The sequence below is a fragment of the Rhinopithecus bieti genome, unplaced genomic scaffold (genome assembly GCF_001698545.2).
Source record: "Rhinopithecus bieti isolate Rb0 unplaced genomic scaffold, ASM169854v2 scaffold_32047, whole genome shotgun sequence".
Lineage (NCBI taxonomy): Eukaryota > Metazoa > Chordata > Mammalia > Primates > Cercopithecidae > Rhinopithecus > Rhinopithecus bieti.
Window position 1 is genome coordinate 585,016 of NW_016814042.1, and position 22,266 is coordinate 607,281.

A 22,266-nucleotide genomic window follows, 5' to 3' on the forward strand; every position below is an offset into this window, starting at 1 on the left:
CAAGTGACCCACATGCCTTGGGCTCCCAAAGTGCTGGGATTACAGGCGTGAACCACCGCGCCTGGCTAAAATTTTATTTTTTTAAAAATCTTGCAGTATAGTGATTTAGCTCAGATACTCCACAGTCAGCCTGCCTTGTTTAAATCCTGGAGCCTGCCTCTTATTAGTTCTGTAACATTGGAAAAATTATCTGTGCCTTAGTTTCTTCATCTGTAAAATTAAAGTAACAACAGGCCGGGCGCGGTGGCTCAAGCCTGTAATCCCAGCACTTTGGGAGGCTGAGATGGGCGGATCACGAGGTCAGGAGATCGAGACCATCCTGGCTAACACGGTGAAACCCCGTCTCTACTAAAAAATACAAAAAACTAGCCGGGCGACGTGGCGGCGCCTGTAGTCCCAGCTCCTCGGGAGGCTGAGACAGGAGAATGGCGTGAACCCGGGAGGCGGAGCTTGCAGTGAGCTGAGATCCGGCCATAGCACTCCAGCCTGGGTGACAGAGCGAGACTCCGTCTCAAAAAAAAAAAAAATAAATAAATAAAAAAAAAATAAAGTAACAACAGTATGAAACTTATAGGACTGTTGTGAAAAGCATACACAACATTTGGTACATTTTAAGTGTTCACCAAGTATTAGCTGTTGCTGTTTTAAATAGCAAATTCCCTTAATGTGTTCTTGCATGTTTGTGGCTTATTATTGCAGATTATTAATGTGACACAGGGCGAGAGAATGATAAACTTTAAGTTGTATGGTATTAAATAATAACCAAATGAAGGCTTATCAGAAGAAGAGAGAAAGGCTTCTGAAATTATACCTCAATGGATATTTACAATACAGATTTCATAAAGCTTTATTGAATACGGTCTATGTATCAGCCCCAGTACCTTACTTTTTCTTATTTTATGTAATCTTTAGGTCAGCCCTTTGAGTTCAACTCCATTTTAGAGGAGAAAGGTGAAGCTTAGAGAAATTAAGAGATTGTCTAAGATCACGAAGATGATAAATTGCAAAGGCAGAGTTCAAATGATCCCAAGTCTATTTCTTTTTTATACTGAATGAGTTAGAAAATGATTCAATTTCACACACACACACACACACACACACACCACATTTATTTCACATGGAACCTTTCAGGAATGTAGATCAGTGGTCAGAAATTGTGATACTTTTCTAATTAAATTGGGCCAGTTCATTTTGCAGTTGTAGGTTGAAGCAGGTTAAAAAATACTCTCACCTAGCAATCCATAGTTTTCTATTTCTATTGCTGTTTGTTGGGTCCTCTTATCAAGAAAATTGTTAGTGAGAGTGTCATTCCAAAGAGAGAAGAGACCCCTTCTTTCACAATTAGGGATTTTTAAGTCAATTTCACAATTAGACTTTTTAAGTCAATAACCAGGTTAACTCCAAAGGATTCAGGCAACTCTTAAAATCTTTTGCTTCAGTTCAGTTCAGTATCACAAGAGTGGAAGTTGCTGGAAAAAGTTTCTGTTTGATTTAAAGTTTATCTTTTTTACTTTAGGCTCTAAAACACGGAATAGAAATAATCTTTTAGAATGTTTGATTCCAGTAAGATTTTGGTGAGCTTATGGGAAGAGGAATGAACTGTATCTTACTTATTAAGGGGCTCAGAAATTTTCCTCTTTTCTTTTTTTTCAATTGCAAAACCCGGGATTGGTGCCTTCTGAGAACAAAAGCATATTTGCCTGGGGCCAATGATGTTTCTTCAAGGCAATTGGGTAAAGGGATCAAAGAGCCATCAGGAAAAAAATTGAGTTCAAAGTCAGCTAAAGGTCATTTTGTGATTACATGTTTTTACAGCTTTATTGAGATATAATCCACATATAATAAACTGTTCATAAAGTCTACAATTTAGTTTTGACTTGCAAACACCTGTGAAGCCATTACCACAATCAGTATGATGAACACATGCATCATGGCTCCAAATTTCCTCATGCCTCTTTGTAATTTCTCCCTCTTACACCCCTTTGGGACACCCCCTTTTCGATTCTCAAAAGACCACTGATCTGCTTTTGCCACTCTAGTGTGCATTTTGTAGAGTTTTATATGCATGGAATTGTACAGTATGTACCCTTTTTAAGGGGGGAGGGTCTGGCTTTTTTGGAAACACAGAATAATTATTTTGAGATTCATCCATGTTGTTGAGTTTATCAAGAGTTCATTCCTTTTTATTGCTGTGTAGTGTTTCGTTGTATAGCTATACAACAATTTGTTTATCCACTCACCTGTTGATAGACAGATAGGTTATTGCCTATGATTTTAATCCAACCCAATTATTTTACTTGTAGAGAAGTCTAAGGAGAAGAAGTCTCCAGAAGGGGGGCTTGGCTAAGGTTCCTACTGCATTTGGAGGATGATGAGAAGAGTAGCCTGTGACCCTGAGATTGTGTTCCAACAAGCCTGGCAGTTGCATTTTGGCTTGGCCTGATGTGCCTGGGATGACCTTTCCTTTGACATCTCTAACCCTCCAACTCTGAATTTATAGTAACATTAGGAATGTTTTTTTAAAGATTGTATGAAATTTTATCTACATATACTTATCTACACATCTCTCCATGTCATTGATAGACTTCTTTTTTGCTATACATAAAAGAAACCTTGTATACAGTGGTGTGAGTCTCAGAGGATAAGGTAACCCATGTTTATTCTAGGCCAATCTTTTTTCACCTGGTTTCTTAATTTCATCCCTCCTCTCTCCTCAGGGACCTAGAGCCTTTAATTATCTCCTCTTTCTACCAGTTCTTTAGCCACAGCCTATAATCTTGTGCAATTTCTCCACGCCCTTCCCTCTAAGCCTCTCCGTTGATCCTATGTAAGCCTCTAGTTCTTACCTGATTTGTCTCCTTCTCTTTGAGCAAAGTTTCTTGAAAAAGTAGTCTACACTTGATGTCATTACTTCCTCACTTTCCATTCCCTTGTTCTTAACCCTTCAGTCGCTTTCTCTGATGCACGTGGTGCTGTTGATTGGTTCCCTGAATTCTTAGACTCTTCCTCTCTTGGCCTCTGTGAATGATTCCCTCCCTCCTGGGTTTCTGTCTACTTGTCTGAGTGTTCCTATTTTTAATCTCTGCTTGAACTCATCTTCAACTATTCCTCAGAACTCTGTCCTTGACCTACTGTTCTTCTTTCTTTTCTTTTTTTTTTTTGTGTGACGGTTTTGCTCTTGTCACCCAAGCTGGAGTACAAGGGGGCAATCTCAGCTCACTGCAACCTCTGCCTCCTGGGTTCAAGTGATTCTCCTGCCTCAGTCTCCTGAGTAGCTGGAATTACAGGTGTCAACCACCATGCCCGGCTAATTTTTGTATTTTTAGTAGAGATGAGATTTTGCCTTGTTGGCCAGGCTGGTCTTGAACGCCTGACCTCAAGTGATCCACCCACCTCGACCTCTCAAAGTGCTGGGATTACAGGGGTGAGCCACTGTGCCTGGCCCCTACTGCTCTTCTTTTCTCTATCTTCTCTTTCTGGAAGGCCTCTTGTGTTCTCCGTATTCTAATTATGTGGTCACTGGTGATGCTCCTAAATGCATATTGATAACCACAAGCTACATACTAGAATACCATTTTTTTGGATTTTGGACAGGGAGAAACGGATCATCTCTAAAACGGAACTCATCGTTCCCTTCAAATATCTTCCTCCCACTAAAGACGCCACCATTCACCCAACCATCCAGGCTAGACACTCAGCCACTGTCTTTAATCTGTCCCATCCATCGTAATTATTCCTTGACCCTGTACTTTCCTCTCCAGGCAGTTCAGGGCTTTATCACCTGGATTATTGTAATAATCTAATGTTAGCCATCTCCTCACCCCCACCTTCCATTTGCCCTTAAATCAGTGTGTTGTCTACAGTGTACCCCATGTGTTCTTTGATGGATACCTTTTCTGCTTAAAAACACCATAATAGGTTTCCTATAGAAAAAAGTTCAAATCCTCTTAACTTTTCATATAAGATTTTTAATGATGTGATCCCCTACCTATACCTGTAGCTTTTATGATCTTATTCTGCAGTCTTTTTTAAATTTTGCTAGACCAGCTCTTATTCATCTATCTTTCTTTCTTTTTTCTTTTTCTTTTTCTTTTTTTTTTCCCTCTGTCGCCCAGACCAGGCTGGAATGTAGTGGTGCAATCTCGGCTCACTGCAACCTCCACCTCCTGGGTTCACGCGATTTTCCTGCCTCAGCACCCCGGGTAGCTGGGATTACAGGCGTGTGCCACCATGCCTGCCTAATTTTTGTATTTTTAGTAGAGACGGGGTTTACACCATGTTGGCCAGGCTGGTCTCGAACTCTTGACCTCAAGTGATCCAGCCACCTAGGTCTCCCAAAGTGCTGGGATTACAGACATGAGCCACCATGTCTGGCCTTATTCATCTTTGAAGACCCTTCTAAGTGTATCTTATCTGTGTCCACAATATCCTGTGCATTCTTGTCATACAGCACTGATTATAATACACTGAAACATTCTAGTTTTTGTCTGTGCTTCTTACAAGACTGTAAGATCTGCGAGGGCAGGAGCTTTGTCTGTTCATTTTGTACCCGTCCCACCCCCGAAGGTCTAACATAATTCCTGGCATACAATAAGCACTCAATAAGTGTTTGTCAACAAAAATAATAAACATCCCATGACCTTTTAGAATGTAAAAGCGCTGTCAGTTACACCAGCTCATTGAATGCTTGTAATAGTCCATGAAGGTAATAGCACCACAACTCCACTTCACAGATAAGGACACACAGGAGAGAGGGCTTCAACGATTCCTCAAGGTCACAGGCAGATCAACTGATTGTAAATCCAGTATTTTTTTCCCTTACATTTCTGATTTTGGAAAATGTCAGTGTGTTAGGACAGAGATTTAGTTTGACTCTGTGAACATTTATTGAAACAACTATTATCTATGAGCCACAATCCTAAGTGTGAAAGCAATGAAGGAGAGTTGAGAAGACCACTTATGCCTGGTAAGGTTCTAGATACAGTCTCCCTCCCTCCCTTCCTCCCTCCCTTCCTCCCTCCCTTCCTTCTTTCCTTCCTCCCTCTCTCTTGCTCCCTCCCTCGCTTTCTTCATTCCCCCTCTCTCTTTTATTTTATTTACTTAGTTGAGATCCAGGGACTCTGTCACTCAGGCTGGAGTGCAGTGGCACAATCGTAGCTCACTGCAGCCTTGAACTCCTCGGCTCAAGTGATCATCCTGTCTCGGCCTCCTGAGTAGCTAGGATTACAGATGCACGCCACCATGCCCGGCTGTATTTCTGTAGAGATGAGGTCTCACTGTGTTATCCAGGACAGGTCTCAAACTCCTGGCCTTGAGCAATCCTCCTGCCTTGGCCTTCCAAAGTGCGGAGATCATAGGTGTGAGCCACCATACCTGGCCCTTCCTTCTTTTCTTTCATTCTTTCTTTTTCTCTTTCTCTTTCTCTCTTTTTTCCACGCTGTGGAGTAGAGGGGCTGGCTTGTGCATTGTAGGACATTTAACAGATTCTCTGGCCTCTATCCCTAGATGCTGGTAGCAACACCCCCACCTCATTGTGACAACCAAATATGTCTTCAGGCATTGCCAAATGTCCCCAGTCGTGTGTGCGTGAGACAAATTTGCCCCTAGCTGAGAACCACTGTGGTGTGGATAGACTTAAAAAGGAGGGGATTAAGAATAAGAGGGCAGGCCAGGCGCAGTGGCTCATGCCTGTAATCCCCAGCACTTTGGGGAGGCTGAGGCGGCGGATCACAAGGTCAGGGAGATCGAGCCATCCTGGCTAACACGGTGAAAAACCCGTCTCTACTAAATAATACAAAAAAATTAGCCGGGCACCGGTGGCGGGCGCCTGTAGTCCCAGCTACTCGGGAGGCTGAGGCAGGGAGAATGGCAGTGAACCTGGGAGGCGGAGGTTGCAGTGAGCCAAGTTGCGCCACTGCCCTTCCAGCCTGGGCGACAGGAGCGAACTCCGTCTCAAAAAAAAAAAACAAAAAAAAAAAAAAAAAAAGAATAAGAGGGCAAGCTTTGCTTCCCAAAGCGTGGCAGGTGTTACATGGATGCAGTTCTGTATGGGCTAAGAGTCAGGGGAGTAGGGGAGGGAGAGAAGGAGATGGTAGGAGTATGTCTGCATGGAAGCAGAGGCCAAAAGGAGTTCTGGAAGAAGAAAGAAGATGGGTGAGTGGTGTTGAAGGGTGGGGTCCTAGAGAACCCATGAGAATAGGAATGTTGGCTATGTAATGGGAGAGGAAGAAGTGTGTGTGTGTGTGTGTGTGTGTGTGTGTGTGTGTGATCGACATCTCAGCTCATCCTACCCAACCAAATTCTAAAGAGGAGAGTCAGTTGTTCTTTGGAAGACCAGACCTGGGGAGAAGCCAGGCTATAAATCCTGGAGGGGAGGACTTTACTGCCACTTAGAAATCAGGGCTGAAACACCCATAATGTTTGTCAGTCCACATTTTAGTGTTCTTAAGTAAGTGTGCAGGGTGTGGGGGATGAAATATGGCAGGTATTTGATTTAAAAAGCCTGCACAGATTTAATGTCTTGATAAAATGTATTAAATCTTTTAAGGTTTTAATGAATCTAGTATGTGTTTCATAAATCAAGAACTCTGCTAAGCCGTCTTCTGGTTTAATAAGAGTAAACTAGGAAATTGCTCTGAGCAGAAGCAAAATACATTTATATCACACTGAAAAGTAATAGATTTTAAGCTGAGGGGGTCTTTCTGGCCTTTTTATGCTGTTTGCTTATTATGTTGCTCCAATTCCTTCAAATATTAAACCACAGGCAAACATGTGCTTAACCATATCAAGATGTCAACTAGCACAAAGGTAAATATTATTTGTAAGAGAGCAGAAAACAAAGCCAGTATTTCCTTACCCTTAGACCTAGGACCACGTTGATTTCTGCACTGACACCTGGCTTTGTGTATCTAGGCGTAAGGTGGTTGGTTAAAAATCATTATTAACTATTATTAAATCACCTTTGCCAAGTTCTCTCATTCCTCCATCCTCACCCCCTTAGCACATCTGCCAGATTGAAGCCGTGAGTGTATAAAATACTTCTTGAATTTTACAGCTGGCTGTGGAATGGCCTTGTTAAACTTGCTGGCCAGACTGTCCAAAGCAAGTGTTCAGAGATCCTTCTGTCATCTTAAACCCAAGGGCCGAAATGTTCGCTTTCATTCTTTTTCCTTCCTTCCAGCCCCATTGCTCAAACTTGAGTGGGAATGGGAAAGGGGCTTTTGGGGGTGTGGGTGTAACAGATGGGTATCTCTGAGCAGGCTGGGGCTTGCAGCCTCACTACCCAGCTTCCTTGGTGGATGGGCAAGATTCTGGGGTGAGATGGTGGTTCAGAGAGTTGGGGGGAGGTGGTGTTGGAGGAATGAAGGGGGGTGGGGCTTGAACATTCCAGTGTACAAAAGCTGGCAGGGCTTGTGAGCTCTGCAGGGGAGGGAGCGGGCCCGTAAAGCTCAGTGTGGAGAAGCCTGTCCAACCTCATTAGCTGTCACGGGCAACAATACTGATCTGGCAATAGAGGCGATTCCAAACCTGTTGGTCATTAATCACCCGCCTGACAGTTGCGAATGGAAGTGGAAAAACCTCATCCCCCCTCCACCCTTCCCCTCCTCCTGGGCCCAGCTCTGGAGTTTAGAGTTACCTCTTAGTGTATCTGTGGTTCGCGGCTGTGTGCTGGGTCCTTCCCCCTTGGCTTTTTTAGGGGGTCGTTTTCAGTACGGAGAGGCTACAGGTTGGCCAGAGACTGGCAGACAGTGATTCCGGGCACAGAGACTGGGGAGCAAGAAAATGAAAGGTAGTGGCCTCCGGAGTTGGGACCTCGGCTGTGACCCCTCTGGGATCTAGGGCTGGGACTTGGCAAGCTCATGGAGTCAGGGAAGGCTGTCATGAGCACCCGGGCCTCATCTTTCCACACCCGCCCCCTCGTTCCCTGGCACACCCTTCTCTCCCTCCTTCAGCCACTAGGTGCCAACATATTTTCCTTTATGTTCCTTTTCCCTGCCCTTCCCACCCTCCCTTCCCTTCCCTTCCCACCCTCCCTTCCCTTCCCTTCCCACCATTCCCAAATAAGCAGATCCTGCTCGCAGGAAAAGTTTTCATCTCAGTTTTTTCCGTCTCACTCTGAATTTAAGCCTCGTTTCCTTTCTCAGAGGAGCTCGACTTTTCAGCCCCATCTCTAGCTGTGGCAGAGGGGAAGAGTGATGTTTGGTAATAGTGATATTGATGCTTCATGTGTGAGAGTGCAGTCAGGGCAGTGGGAAGAGAGGCCTGGTCTGCACAGGTGCCTCTGAAATCAATCAACAGGAAGTGCTGCTTAGTTTCTTGGTCTGTCTCTAAGTTTTCTACATAAAGGAGGGAGGAGAGGAGAGATGGAGCAGAGGACATCTACAGACCAGACTAGGATGAGGACTTCTGTCACTCAAGTTTCTTTTTTTTTGAGACTGAGTCTTGCTCTGTCACCCAGGCTGGAGTGCAGTAGCGCGATCTTGGCTTACTGCCTCCGGGGTTCAAGTGATTCTCCTGCCTTAGCCTCCGGAGTAGTTGGGACTACAGGCACCCACCACCACACCCAGCTAATTTTGTCACTCAAGTTTCTTGCATGCTCTTCAGTGCATGTGAGCCAGGTTACATTTAAGAGAGAAGATTCAACTTCTGCTCAGTTTCCTAGGATGTAGAGGGAGCAGGAGTGTAAGGAATTAGCCAGGAATTCCTGAAAGAGTAACGTTGAGATAATTTACACACTTCTTAGCTGTTCTGCTGGGCATGCATGAGCAAGTAACCTGAGTGCTAACAACCAAGGAAGGAGAGAAATTGCAACAAAAATTGTCAAGTGGTCTACACGAGTCCTCTAGTTTTTCCAAATGTTTCTGCATTCTGTGGGTGCAGATGACCCCTGGCCTTGGCCACATTTGTTGGTGCCTTCTGCTCTCTCCATAGCTTCTCTGACCTCTTGCTACTCATTATAGCATTAGGCAGAGGATGGACACATCTGTCCACAGTTCATCCGTCCAGGCTACCCTGACAAAGACAAATTCCCATGACAAACTCATAGGAACAAAATGGAAAGGAGGGATAGTCACAACTACAGCATTTTAGGCCGGCTTCCCAATTTCTCATATACCCCTTTATCTTTCTGTTTTTTTTGAGACAGAGTCTTGCTTTGCCACCCAGGCTGGAGTGCAGTGGCACAATCTCAGCTCACTACAATCTTCGCCTCCCAGGTTCAAGTGATTCTTGTCCCTCAGCCTCCTGAATAGCTGGGACTATAGCTGTGGGCTACCATGCCCCGCTAATTTTTGTATTTTTTAGTAGAGATGGGGTTTTGGTATGTTAGCCATGTTGGTCTCGAACTCCTGGCCTCAAGTGATCCGCCCGCCTGGGCCTTCCAAAGTGCTGGGATTACAGGCATGAGCCACCATGCCTGGCCTCCTTATGTTTTCTCTAATGCAATGATCTTAATTCCAGCTACACATTAGAATCACTTGGCGATGCCTGGGCTACATTCCCTGATAATCTGATAACATTAGTCTGGGGTAAGGTCCCCAAAAGGAGATTTTTTTTTTGAGTCGGGGTCTCATTCTGTCGCTGAGGCTGGAGTACAGTGGTCTCATTATAGCTCACTGCAGCCTCAAATTCTTGGGCTCAAACAGTCCTCCCACCTCAGCCTCTCGAGTAGCCGGGACTACAGACATGCACCACCACACTTGGCTAATTTGTAATTTTTTTGTAGAGATAGGGTCTTGCTTTGTTGCCCAGGCTGCTCTTGAACTGTTGGGCTCAAGTGACTCCCTCTGCCTCCCAAAGTGCTGGGATTGCAGTCATGAGGCATTGTGCCCGGCCAGGGAATTTTTGTTTTTGAGACAGGGTCTTGCTTTATTACCCAGGCTAGAATGCAGTGGCACAGTCACAGCTCACTGCAGCCTCTACCTCCCAGGCTCAGTTGATCCCACCACCTTAGCCTCCTGAGTAGCTGGGACTACAGGCACGTACCACCATGCCCAGCTAATTTTTGTATTTTTAGTAGAGGTAGGATTTTGCCATGTTGCCCAGGCTGGTCTTGAATTCCTGGGCTCAAGCGATCCACCACTTCAGCTTCTCAAAGTACAGGGATTACAGGGTTAAGCCACTGTGCCCAGTCAGAGATATTTGGGAAAAGCTCTTCAGGTGATACAAGCCTCAGCTTGGGTTGAGAAGACTGGTGTCATATTTGTAAACTCATCATGGCAGTTCACACCATGGTATCTTTGTTTTTGAGATTTACCTCTCCTGGAAAGCCACCTTCCTTTTTTCTCTGCCTATTGACTAACCACTTGGTGCCACATGTACCAGGTGCCACTACTTGTGCTGTGCTTGGCACTATTTATTTATTGTTTATTTTTTGAGATGGAGTCTCGTTCTGTCACCCAGGTTGGATTGCGGTGGTGCAAGCTCAGCTCACTGCAACCTCTGTCTCCCAGGTTCAAGCGATTCTCCTGCCTCTGCCTCCTGAGTAGCTGGGACTACAGGCATTCACCACCACGCCTGGTTAAGTTTTTTGTATTTTTAGTAAAGATGGGGTTTCACCGTGTTGGCCAGACTGGTCTTGAACTCCTAACCTCAGGTGATCCACCCACCTCAGCCTCTCAAAGTGCAGGGATTATAGGCATGAGCCACTGTGCCCAGCCCTTGTCCCTGTTTAGAAGAGAGAAGCAAAAGATGTGGTTCTTTGCTGGGGAAATGACACGCACACACACAGAACAGTTCTATGTAAAGGCTAAATGAACTGAAACAAAATATAGGAGCTACAGGGGCTCAGAGGAGGGCTGGAGTAATCAGGGAAAGTGGTGAGGAGGAAGGGGACTTGGGTGGATAGCATTTAGGTAAGTGTGCAGGAAAGGTGGGGGACTTAAGGCAGAGGGCCAGCGTGAGCAGATGAGTAGAGGCTGGAACAGCACGGCCTGTGCTGGGGACAAGGAGAGGGTTTGCTTGACTAGATGGGAGGCTCGGCTCAGGTCCTTTCTCCTCCTGCAGCCAGCACTCATCTGTCCAGGGTTCCTGCAGCATCACTGCAAGTTCCACTTAGTCCTGGACTGCTGTGTATTGCTCAGTCACTTTCATGTGTATGTCACTAGTTATCTCAATCAGATATAAAGCAACTGGAAGGCAGGGAGTATACTTTATATAAGTTGGGACTTATTCAACACAATGCAATGCAATTCAAGTCAATTCGATTTGATGCAATCCAATCCAATTCAATTCAACATGTTTTTATTGAGTACCAGCTATGCGCCTGTTCTAGGCTTTTGAAACTCAATTAAACAGACAAAGATACTGGGCTTCCTGAGCTTAGTTCTCACAGGAGCATACAGACAAAAAGATATACTATAAATAATATTAGATAAATTAGATATTATGGTAGAAGGTGATAAACACCAGGGAAGAAATGAGAAGAAGGCCAGGGTCCTGGGGCTAAGGAGTGAATGTGTCCGTGCATGTCTGTGTGTCATTAAATGGAAGTTATTAACTGGAAGGTATTAAGCAGAAGACATTATGAAAAGAAGGCACTATTAATAGGGGTATTAAATAGAAAGTCAGAGTATGTCTCATTGAGAAGGTGATAATTTACCAAAAACATAAAGGAAATGATGGGGCTGGCCAAGTGGATTTCTGGAAGAGAAGTTTCCAAACAGAGGACAGCTAGAGAATGGTCCTAAATAGGAGCATCCTAGTGTGTTTGAGGAACGGCAGGGAGGCCATGTGGTTGGAGCCAAAGCTGCTGAAGGAGACGGTGGGGTGGAAGGAGATTGGAGAGGGCCCAGGGAGCTAGGTCTTAGAAGCTGCCCTGTGGACTTTGGCCACTCCTCCAAATGAGATGGGAGCTCTCGCGGGTTTTCAAACCAACGAGCAACTTCTGTTTCTAAAAGATCTTTTGGCTGCAGTGTTGAGAATAGATGATGGGAGTTGGGAGGTGGAGAGTAGGACCAGGGTAGAAGAAGATCTGTCAAGAGACTGATTTTTACAGACACAGCTGAACCTATGCAACTCAGAGAAAGAAGACCTTCAGTGGATTCATGTTGGAAGGCCACACAGGACTATCATGTGCTCATTAAGAACTTCATTATAAGACACACATTATTTAGATTTTTGACCTGACTGAATAAGCCTGATCATCCAGCTTATTCACCAGGGCTGACTTCAGGAGAGACATTTCCCCTGCTAATCACCACATAAAGATTTATAATTGTCAATTAAAAATCTGATGGTTTAAAGATAGCGTTCAAAATGTTCCAAAGAGTTTTGAGCAACACAACATATTAGAATGAGTGTATATCCTTCCAAAGGGACATTTCAAATGGGACAATATTTATTTTGATATCTAAGTTCTGCTATGTTTACTTTAAAAATTTTAGTACTTTATAGTATCTCTTCTGTGTTCTCTAACTATTGAGTGGAGGGTTGGCATTCAGCACACAGTATACTTAAGAAGAGCCTGGGGAATGGAATTAAGCCTTGGGCATGTTGATATGTGTTTATTTGCAAGGCAGTATTAAAAATTCCATTTGAATTTCCAAATACAACTAATTTTGAGGGACCAAACTACTTTTTTTCCTTGAAAGAAGTAAGATATATTTAAAAGAAGTTCTTTCCCTTCCCCTCCTAAGAAGCAAAGGTACTACTTTTCTGTTAAGCTTCTTACTAGTCCACTTAAATGAATGAGCAGCCAGGGGGGTTATCAGTCTGTCCCCAAGTCAACAACATTACTGAGCAGCTTCTGTGGGTGTTAGTTATTGAGAGGGGATTTAAAAAATAGAGAGGCTAGGTGCAGTGGCTCATGCCTGTAATCTCAGCACTTTGGGAGGCCAAGGTGGGCAGATCACCTGAGGTCAGGAGTTTGAGACCAGCCTGGCCAACATAGTGAAACCCTGCCTCTACTAAAAATACAAAAATTAGCCCGGCATGGTGGTGCACACCTGTAAGCCCAGCTACTCAAGAGGCTGAGGCAGGAAAATCACTTGAACCTGGGAGGCGGAGGTTGCAGAGAGCCAAGATCACGCCACTGCACTCCAGCCTGGGTGACAGAGCGAGATGCTATCTCAAACAACAACAATAACAACAAAAAAACCAAAAAACAGCAACAAAAAACCACCTCCATTTTGCCCTCATGTTGCTCCCAATCTGGCAGGGAAAACAGACCATGAAACAAAACAACACTAGAAGGACACATACTGCTGGGGGATTAGAGAAAAGAAGATTCTTGGCCAGGTGTGGTGGCTCATGCCTGTCATCCCAGCACTTTGGGAGGCCAAGGCAGGAGGACTGCTTGAGGCCAGGAGTTTGAGATCAACCTGGGCAACACGGGAAAACCCAGTTTCTACAAAAATATCCAAAAAGTTAGCCAGGCGTGGTAGCACATGGCTGTAGTCTCAGCTACTTGGGAGGCTGAAGTGGGAGGATCTCTTGAGCCCAGGAGGTCGAGGCTGCAGTGAGTGGTGATTGCACCACTGCACTCCAGCCTGGGTGACAGAGCAAGACTCTGTCTCAAAAAAATAAATAAAACTAAAAAAGAAAAGGAGACTCCTTATTCCTCTGTGTGTCATATATATGTGTAGTTTTAAACCTTTTCAGTGTTTTATAATATCCATGATCTTATTTCATTTAGGCCCAGTGATAATTCTCTGAAATAAAGTCACAGAGTCACAGCTGCAAAGGACCTCAGAGATCATCCATTTTATCCAATCCCTTGATTCTATATGGAGGAAACCGAGGCACAGATATGGGAAGTGCTTTGTCATGGTCACACAGAAGCAGAGGAGCTGGAATGGGAACCGGGGGCCCTTGGTTCTATCCACATTCTTTCCTACACTTTCAGAATGGGGAGGGCGATTGAATTGAGGACACAGGAGCATTTAATGAAGCCGAGGGGAGCCCAGGTGGGGACAAGGTGATGGTTCAGGCCGAGGATTTGGGAGGTGGGGTCACTGCAGGGACATCCGGAGGCCCAGAGTCACAAGGGGAAACATTAGCTTTTAATTATCATTTTCTGAGGCTGCCCCTCCCACAGTTAGGGTGTCTGGAGCGGGGGAATCAAGCGGGCAAGGAATGCCTGCTGGAATGAAGGCGGCCAGCGGTCATTACAGGGGGCCTCAGTCATGAACGGAATTCCTCAGCGTGGGGCGCTGATGTTCCAACCACTGGCTGGGAACAAAGACCTGCACGTGGGACACCCCAGGAGCAAGGTGCTTGCCCCTTCCTGTGACCCGAGCCCTCCAGCGCATGGGTGGCGAAGCATTGCAGAGCCACCCAGGACCTTTCAGCTGCGGCCAGGCCCAGGCCCAAGTGCTCAGGCCCAATAATGTCCTGCTGTCCTGCCACACCCCATGCCCCAAGGTGTCCCAGCCCTGTTTCAGGGGCCATGCAGGGAAGTGAGGCAGGGAAGGCATGGGGAATCCTGGTCTCCTGGGAGGAAAGGAGACCCAGTAGCATTTATTATTTTAGTTTAGTTTTTTAGAGATAGGACCTCTAAATCCAACTAATTAGCAAACTCATACACAATTTTTTTTTTTTTTTTTTTTTTTTTGAGATGGAGTCTTGCTCGGTCCACCCAGGCTGGAGTCAGTGGCGCAATCTCGGCTCACTGCAACCTCTGCCTCCTGCGTTTAAGCGATTCTTCTGCTCTCACCCTCCCGAGTAGCTGGGATTACAGGTGCTGCCACCAGCCAGGCTATTTTTTGTATTTTAGTAGAGACAAGGTTTCACCATGTGGCCAGGTGGTGTTGAACTCCCTGACGCTTCGGCGATTCTCCTGCCTCGGCCCTCCCAAAGTGCTGGGATTATAGGCGTGAGCACCGCGCCTGGGCTCTATGCAATATATATATATATTTTTAAACAGGAAGTTTTGCTCTTGTGCCCAGGCTGGAATGCAATTGGGTGATCTCGGTTCACCGCAAACTCCACCTCCTTGAGTTCAAGCAATTTCTCTTGCCTCAACCTCCCGAGTAGCTGTGGGATTATAGGCGATGCGCCCACCACATCCGGCTGTTTTTTTGTATTTTAGTAGAGATGGGGTTTCTGAGGTGGATCTTCCCGTCTCAGCTCCCAAAGTGTTGGGATTACAGGGCAGTGAGCCCACCGCAACCCAGCCAAATGATTTTTACAGAAAAATCATACATATATATTTAAAATTAGAGAAAAAGTAAGAAAATAGCCTAAGGGAGTATCATGGCAGTCATTCAAAATTGGCTGAGGCTGTATGGAAAAACAAAGCATTAAAACATAATGGTTAGCAAAAAAAGCAGATTATTATATATACAGTGTTTGACCATATATATGTATACACACACATATGCCATGGCATATATATATTTATAAAATAAATAATATGCATATAAAAAATATAAATATATATTAAAATATAAATAGTATAATTATATAAATTATTAAATATATATATAAAAAAACATACTCTATTTTTTTTTTGAGTCAGGGTCTCACTCTGTCTCCCAGGCTGGAGTGCAATGGTACAATCACGGCTCACTGCGGCCTCAACCTCCTGGGCTCAAGCAGTCATCCAACCTCAGGCTCCGGAGTAGCTGGGACTTCAGGCATGCGTCACTGCACCTGGCAATTTTTTTTTGTTTTAATAGCGATTGGGTCTTGGGATGTTGTCTACACTGGCCTTGATCTCCTGGCCTCAAGCAATCCTTCTGCCTCAGGCCTCCCAAAGCACTGGGATTACAGGCATGAACCATCACACCTGGCTGTGTTTCTTGTAGTAGCAAAGTGGACACATGTTGGGACTACTAGACACCAGGTCAGGCCTGGCTTTTGTGTGTGGCTTCTTGACCATGGCATTTACAGCAGCACTCCTCACACTTGAACTTTACTTAGGGGATTTTGTCAAAATGCAGATTTAGAGTCATGGATCGGGATGAGGCCTGTGAGTCTACATTCCATTTTAACAAGTTTCATTTTTTGGCTGGGCGCTGTGGCTCAAGCCTGTAATCCCAGAACTTTGGGAGGCTGAGGTGGGCAGATCACTTGAAGCCAGGAGTTTGAGACCAGCTTGGTCAACGTGGTGAAATCCCGTCTCTATGAGAAATACAAAAATCAGCTGGGTGAGGTGGTGCACGCCTATAGTCCCAACTACTTGGGAGGCTGAGGCACAAGAATCGCTTGAACCCATTAAGTGGAGGCTGCAATGAGCCTGGGCCACTGCACTCTAGCCTGGGTGATATAGCAGACTCTGTCTCAAAAAAAAGTTTTATTTTTTGATTGACACCTAATAATTGTACATATTTGTGATGTACAATTGATGTACCATGTGATATTTTGATAACTGCATACAATGTGTCATGATCAAATCAGGGTAATCTGCATATCCATCACCTCAAACATTTATCATGTCTTTGTGTTGGGAACATTCCAAATCCTGTCTTGTAGCTATTTGAAAATATACAATACATTCTTGTTAATGGTCATCACCCTACAGTGCTATAGAACACTAGGATTTATTCCTGCTCTCTCCTATGTAGCTGTAACTTTGTGTCTGTTAGCCAACCTCTCCCTCCCCAATCCCTGCCCTCCCCACGCCTCTAGCGACCACAGTTCTACTGAGTGCATTTCTAAAGGGCTTCCAGGCTGGGCACGGTGGCTCATGCCTGTAATCCGAGCACTTTGGGAGGCTAAGGCCGGTGGATCACCTGAGGTCAGGAGTTCCAGACTAGCATCGGCAACATGGTGAAACCCTGTCTGTACTAAAATACAAAAAAAATTAGCCGGGGGTGGTGGTGCATGTCTGTAATCCCAGCTACTTGAGAGGCTAGGCAGGATAATTACTTGAACCCAGGAGGCAGAGGTTGCAGTGAGCTGAGATTGTGCCATTGCACTCCAGCCTTGGCGACAAGAGCAAAACTCTGTCTCAAAACAGAATAAAATAAAATAAAGGGCTTCCAGGTAATGGTGACACTACTGGTTTGAAAGCCATACTTAGAGGAATGAGCCTTTCAAAGGAGTCCGTGGGAATGAATTCATCCCAAACCTCACCTGAATAAAGGTCTCAGTGCTTTCCACTGAGGGTTCCAGTTTTCGGACCCCTTTGCATGCTCCCCACCTTTTCTGGATGCTTGGGTCCCCGCTGACCCCTCCAAGCACTTGTGGCACTCACTGTCTGCTCTGCTCGCTTGGTCCCTCAGCATCCCACGTCTCTGCTGCTTTGAGTGCCTTTGTTATGAACACTTCCTGCACAAGGTGGCCGGCTACCTGTGCCTCACTTGCTTCTCTTCTGGTAAGGTCCAGCCACGACACTGTGGGGACAGCCAGGATCCCACGAACACTGATTCCTTGACTCCATCTGCCCTTGTGCAGCCAACAGCTCCTTTCCTGGGCCCTGTCACCTTGCTCAGTTGGCCCAGAGAGCCCCTGCTGGGCCAGTCTCTCTGTCCCTATTGCCTGGGACTCTGTTTTTAGAACAATAAGGTGAATTCTGTTCATCTCCTAAGAAAGCGTTGAGTTCCGGAATGGGGGAAACATACTTCTCTCTTGGCAGAGGAGGAACCACCCAGTCAGGCGGGCCAAAGCCCCATTGATCAGAGTCCAGTGAAAAAGTGCCTTCTCAGGAGCCCTGGATGCTGGCCCACTTCAAGACAACTTCTTCTTTCAACTTCCTTTCATGTGCTTTAACTTCACAAACATGCCAGTTTCCAGCTGCTCCTCAGAGACAGCGGTGGTGATGGTGGTGGGAAGGACACCGCGGCAGGGGTCAGATGGAGCGGGGTGGGGAGGGTGGTGGGGGGAGGTTTCACCCTATTAGGGACATTTCTGTTGGGGACCAAGGTTATATCGCAGATGACTCATGCGATAACACGGTTACATGCATTAAAATATAGATGCCCACAAAGGGCACAATTACTCACAGAGACCTCGCCCCTTTCTTTTGCTCTTTATATCTCTCTGTTCTCTCTCTCTCTCTCTCCCCTCCCCCCCCCTCTCTCTCTCTCACACACACACACACACACACACACACACAAATACTTAACCAATTAAGTCCGTCGAGTGCTATTTGCAGATGATGGTGTGGAATTGTGCTGGAGTTGTGTCCGGCCTCATTAAATGTCAGGATTAACAATACAGCAGTTGGCAATCAAGGCTGCTCTGTGGCTGTTAGTCATTAATCACCATCTGACAGTCCTGAATTGGAAACGAGGAGCCTGTTCACATGTGCTCTGTGTACCTAGTTACCCTCTTGGTAATCAGTCTCGGAAAAGTTTTCTTTGACTCCCTGCCTGCAAGGGCCTCTGTCCTGGCAAGGAGGCACAGGGTCACTGGGCTTTCTACCCTCTCCTCCTCCTCCTCCTGCTCCTCCTCCTCCTCACTGGGAAAAGAAGTTGAGGTCCTGAAAAAACAAGGGGAGAGAGAAGCGTATTGTTTTTGGCCTGCTCTTTCCCTCTTAGGCCTGTTTTATGTAGCCTTGTTTTTATATTCTGGCCCAATGGCCAGGAAAATTCTTTTTCTCCCTGAAGAAATCCTAAAAGACAGCAGGGAGCTCAGTCCTGTTCCAAGAGGTGCTGGGGTAAGTTTGTAAAGTGCGATCCTTCCCCAGCTGCTCAGATGTGGACCTATCTCTGCGAGAAGGCCCACTTGACTCATTTCAGGTATTGCTTTCAGCAACTTGGGCCTGACTTTGGGCAGGTCTTCTGGATCCCTCTGCAAAATTGAGAGGAAGGACTAGTTTCTCTTTGGGGTCCATTCTCAGGACCTTGCTTTATTCGTTCATTCATGCATTCAAGAAATATCTATTGAGAACCCGTTACCTGCCAGGCACAGACTGGGCACGGAGGCTACAGCAGCGAACACATAGGCAAAGCCTGTGCCCTCATGGTGGTTGCCTTTGCGGGGGAGATAAGCATCTGCCACAGAACCCCATACTGTGGCAGGGAAGCACTCGAGCCCTGGACTCTCACTGTGCATTGCCTGGCTGCCAGGCCTTCCCAGGGTGTCAATCCTGAAGCTGCCCTTCCTGGGAAAATGTTCTTATTTCAGAGCCTGCCTGACCTGGCTCCTTCTTCCATTCAATGGTCTGTCTCATTCCCTTCAGATGCTGCCTCTGTTTTTCTAGAAGCTGGCTATTCCCAAACATGTTGGGGGGACACTGATGTATTAAAAGGGCTGTCTTCTCCCTCCATCCCTTTCCTGGGCATGGATTATGGTGTTTTTTTTAGGATTTAATTCCTTAACTCCAAGGACTGACTCGAGGGCATCATTTCAGCTGCCATGGCGAGTTGGTAGAGATGGAGGTCACTGACCACCCTGTGCCCAGGGGGTCCTCTCTGCCTACCTCTAGGGTTTGTAGCCATGCCTAGAGTCCTTAGTGTGAGTCCTCTTCCCCCAGGACCTTCCTTCCTGTTCTGGACAGGGGAGGCTGACTGGAGAAGAAAGTGTTCTGCAATAGCCAGGCCTTGGGCCCTCAGTAGATGGCATGCCGTCTTCCTCTCCTTCCTGATCATGGCTACCTCTTTCTTTTCTTTCCCTTTCTTTCCTTCCTTCCTTCCTTCCTTCCTTCCTCCTTCCTTCCTTCCTTCCTTCCTTCCTTCCTTCCTTCCTTCCTCTCTTTCTCTCTTTCTTTCTCTCTCCTACCTTCCTTCCTTCCTTCTTTCCTTCCTTCCTCTCTTTCTTTCTCTGTTTCTCTCTCTCTCCCTCCCTTCCTCCCTGCCTTCTTTTCCTTCTTTTTCTTCTTTTCTTTCTATGGGAAGACTCCCACAAGATGCTCTTGTCACCCAGGTGGGAGTGCAGAGGCGCATTCTCAGCTCACTGCAACCTCCGCCTCCTGGGCTCAAGCAATTTTGCCTCAGCCTCCGGAGTAGCTGGGATTACAGGCGCCCACCATCAGGTCTGGCTAATTTTTGTATTTTTAGTGGAGACGGGGTTTCACCATGTTGGTCAGGTTGGCCTGACCTCCTGACCTCAGGTGATCCGCCCGCCTCAGCCTCCCAAAGTGCTGGGATTACAGGCGTGAGCCACGGTGCCTGGCCTCTGATTACAGTTTCTATTATTTCTCCTTTACGTTTCACCCCCCAGGTCTCTTCCCTCACCCAACTGAAGACTTCAGTTCAAAGGCATTGACACAGGTTTTAGCCCTTTAGTGGTTTTCAATGACTGGAACACTGCAAGCATTTGTAGAGGCCCCACCGCATGACTGGCACTGTCCCAGGCACAGAGGACACACAGAGGAATAAAATGACTTTCTTGCCTTTAAGTAACATATGGCCCAGTGGAGGGAGAGGAGAGGCACTCCCAAAGAGAACTGTCAAGGAGATAAGGAGTTCAGGATACACAAACCAAGGGGAAACTGCGACTTCTCAGGGTAAAAATGAGAGCCGTGACTATGTGAGGAGGGGAGCTGAGGAAGAAGGAGCAACTCACTGCCAGAGCTCAGTGTCCAGGAAACAGTGAGTGGTTGCGCTTGGCTCCTGTCATGTGTTCTGGTAGGGGCAGTGGAAAGATACGTCGGGGACATCTGGAGAGGACTCAAGTACTAGGTGTAAAATTTGGCCCTATTAGACAATGCGGAGCCGGTGAAGGCCTATGCACCTCCAAAAGTAAGAAGCATGCTCTTGTATATTTCATTAAACACTATCTTTCTGGAAGAGAGAAGGCTTGAGTTGCTCTCCAGCTTCACACTCCCAACAAGAACCTTGTACTTACAAACTGATTTGTGTGATGATGATTTGAATTTTTGTCTCCGTGAGCAACTGTCCACACCATAGCTGTAGGAGTTGGACAAGTTAAGGCTCTTTCCTGGGGCTGCCCTGAAACTCACTGAGAGATCCCATCCTGTACAGACTCAGTCTCTGTTCCCCCACTCCCTTGCCTTGGTGCTCAGATGCCATGCCTTGACCACCCCGGTTTTTTTTGTTTTTTTTTTTTTTTTTTTTTTTTTTTTTTTTTTTTTTTGAGATGGAGTCTCACTCTGTCACCCAGGCTGGAGTGCACTGGCACGATCTCGGCTCACTGCAACCTCTGCCTCCAGTGTTCAAGCGATTCTTTCACCTCAGACTCCTGAGTTGCTGGGACTATAGGTTCACGCCACCACGCCCAGCTATTTTTTGTATTTTTAGTAGAGATGGGGTTTTACCGTGTTGTCTAGGCTGGTCTCGAACTCCGACCTCAAGTGATCAGCCCACCTAAAGTGTTGGAATTATAGGCATGAGCCATTGCACCTGGCAACCTGGACCACCCTTGGCTTCCTTTCCCATTCCCAGCTCTTCCCTCTTCTGGTTCCTCCTGGGCTTTGCTGAGTTACTGAATTTTGTTCTTCCATGAAGGTACAGCTAAAAGGGAAATCACCTTCATGACAGGGGAATCTGCCCGGGGTTCATGTGTGGCTTTCCCCAGCTTGACACACTCTTCTCTCTGTACCTGGCTAACCGCACTCACCCATCAGACCTCAGCTTCAATGCCACATTCCTAAAGAGACTCTTCCTGACTTTAATCAGTAGGGGTCCCTTGTTGTACCCTCTCTGTGTGCACTACACAACACTTTGTAGTTTTTTCTTTGTCTCTACTACAACTTATAATTGTATATTGATTTGTTTACTTTTGTCTGCTTATTAGTCTGTAAGCTCCATGAAGGCAGGAGCTGCATGTCTTTTCTCTCACTATTATAGCCCCAGAATCTAGCCCAGTGCCTGGCATGTAGTAGATGCTCAGTAAATGGTACTGAACAAATGAATGGGTGGTCTTGGGTCCATCTGTGGGCTGGATGATCTCAGAGCTGGTTGGGCATCTATCCAGTAGCTTGGGGTGGGGAAACCATAGAATTTCTCCCTTTCTCTACCTTTCCATCTCTCTCTCTTCTTCCTTCCTTCCTTCTTTCCTTCCTTCCTTTTTTTTTTTTTTTTAAATGAGACGGAGTCTCGTTCTGTTGCCCAGGCTGGAGTGCAGTGGCATGATCTCGGCTCACTGCAAACTCCACCTCCCGGGTTCATGCCATTCTCCTGCCTCAGCCTCCTGAGTAGCTGGGACTATGGGCGCCCGCCACCTCACCTGGCTATTTTTTTTTATTTGTATTTTTATTAGAGATGGGGTTTCACTGTGTTAGCCAGGATGGTCTTGATCTCCTGACCTTGTGATCTGCCCACCTAGGCCTCCCAAAGTGCTGGGATTACAGGCGTGAACCACCATGCCTGGCCTCCTTCCTTCCTTTTTTAAAAACTGAAACAGGGTCTTGCTCTGTCACCCAGGCTGGAGTACAGTGATGCAATCATAGCTCACTGCAGCCTTGATGTCCTGGGCTCA

The 22,266-nt window shown here is 46.1% G+C and overlaps 1 long non-coding RNA gene across 1 annotated transcript; it reads right to left on the minus strand.

Moving 5' to 3' along the window:
- Nucleotides 1-831: 831 nt before the first annotated feature.
- LOC108513572 (uncharacterized) lies at nucleotides 832-17,431 on the minus strand. The gene is made up of 3 exons (XR_001880940.1): nucleotides 17,017-17,431; nucleotides 7,637-7,767; nucleotides 832-1,519 (listed from the first exon to the last, which is right to left on the minus strand). It is a non-coding gene; the product is annotated as an uncharacterized LOC108513572 (long non-coding RNA).
- Between the last annotated feature and the right edge of the window lie 4,835 nt (nucleotides 17,432-22,266).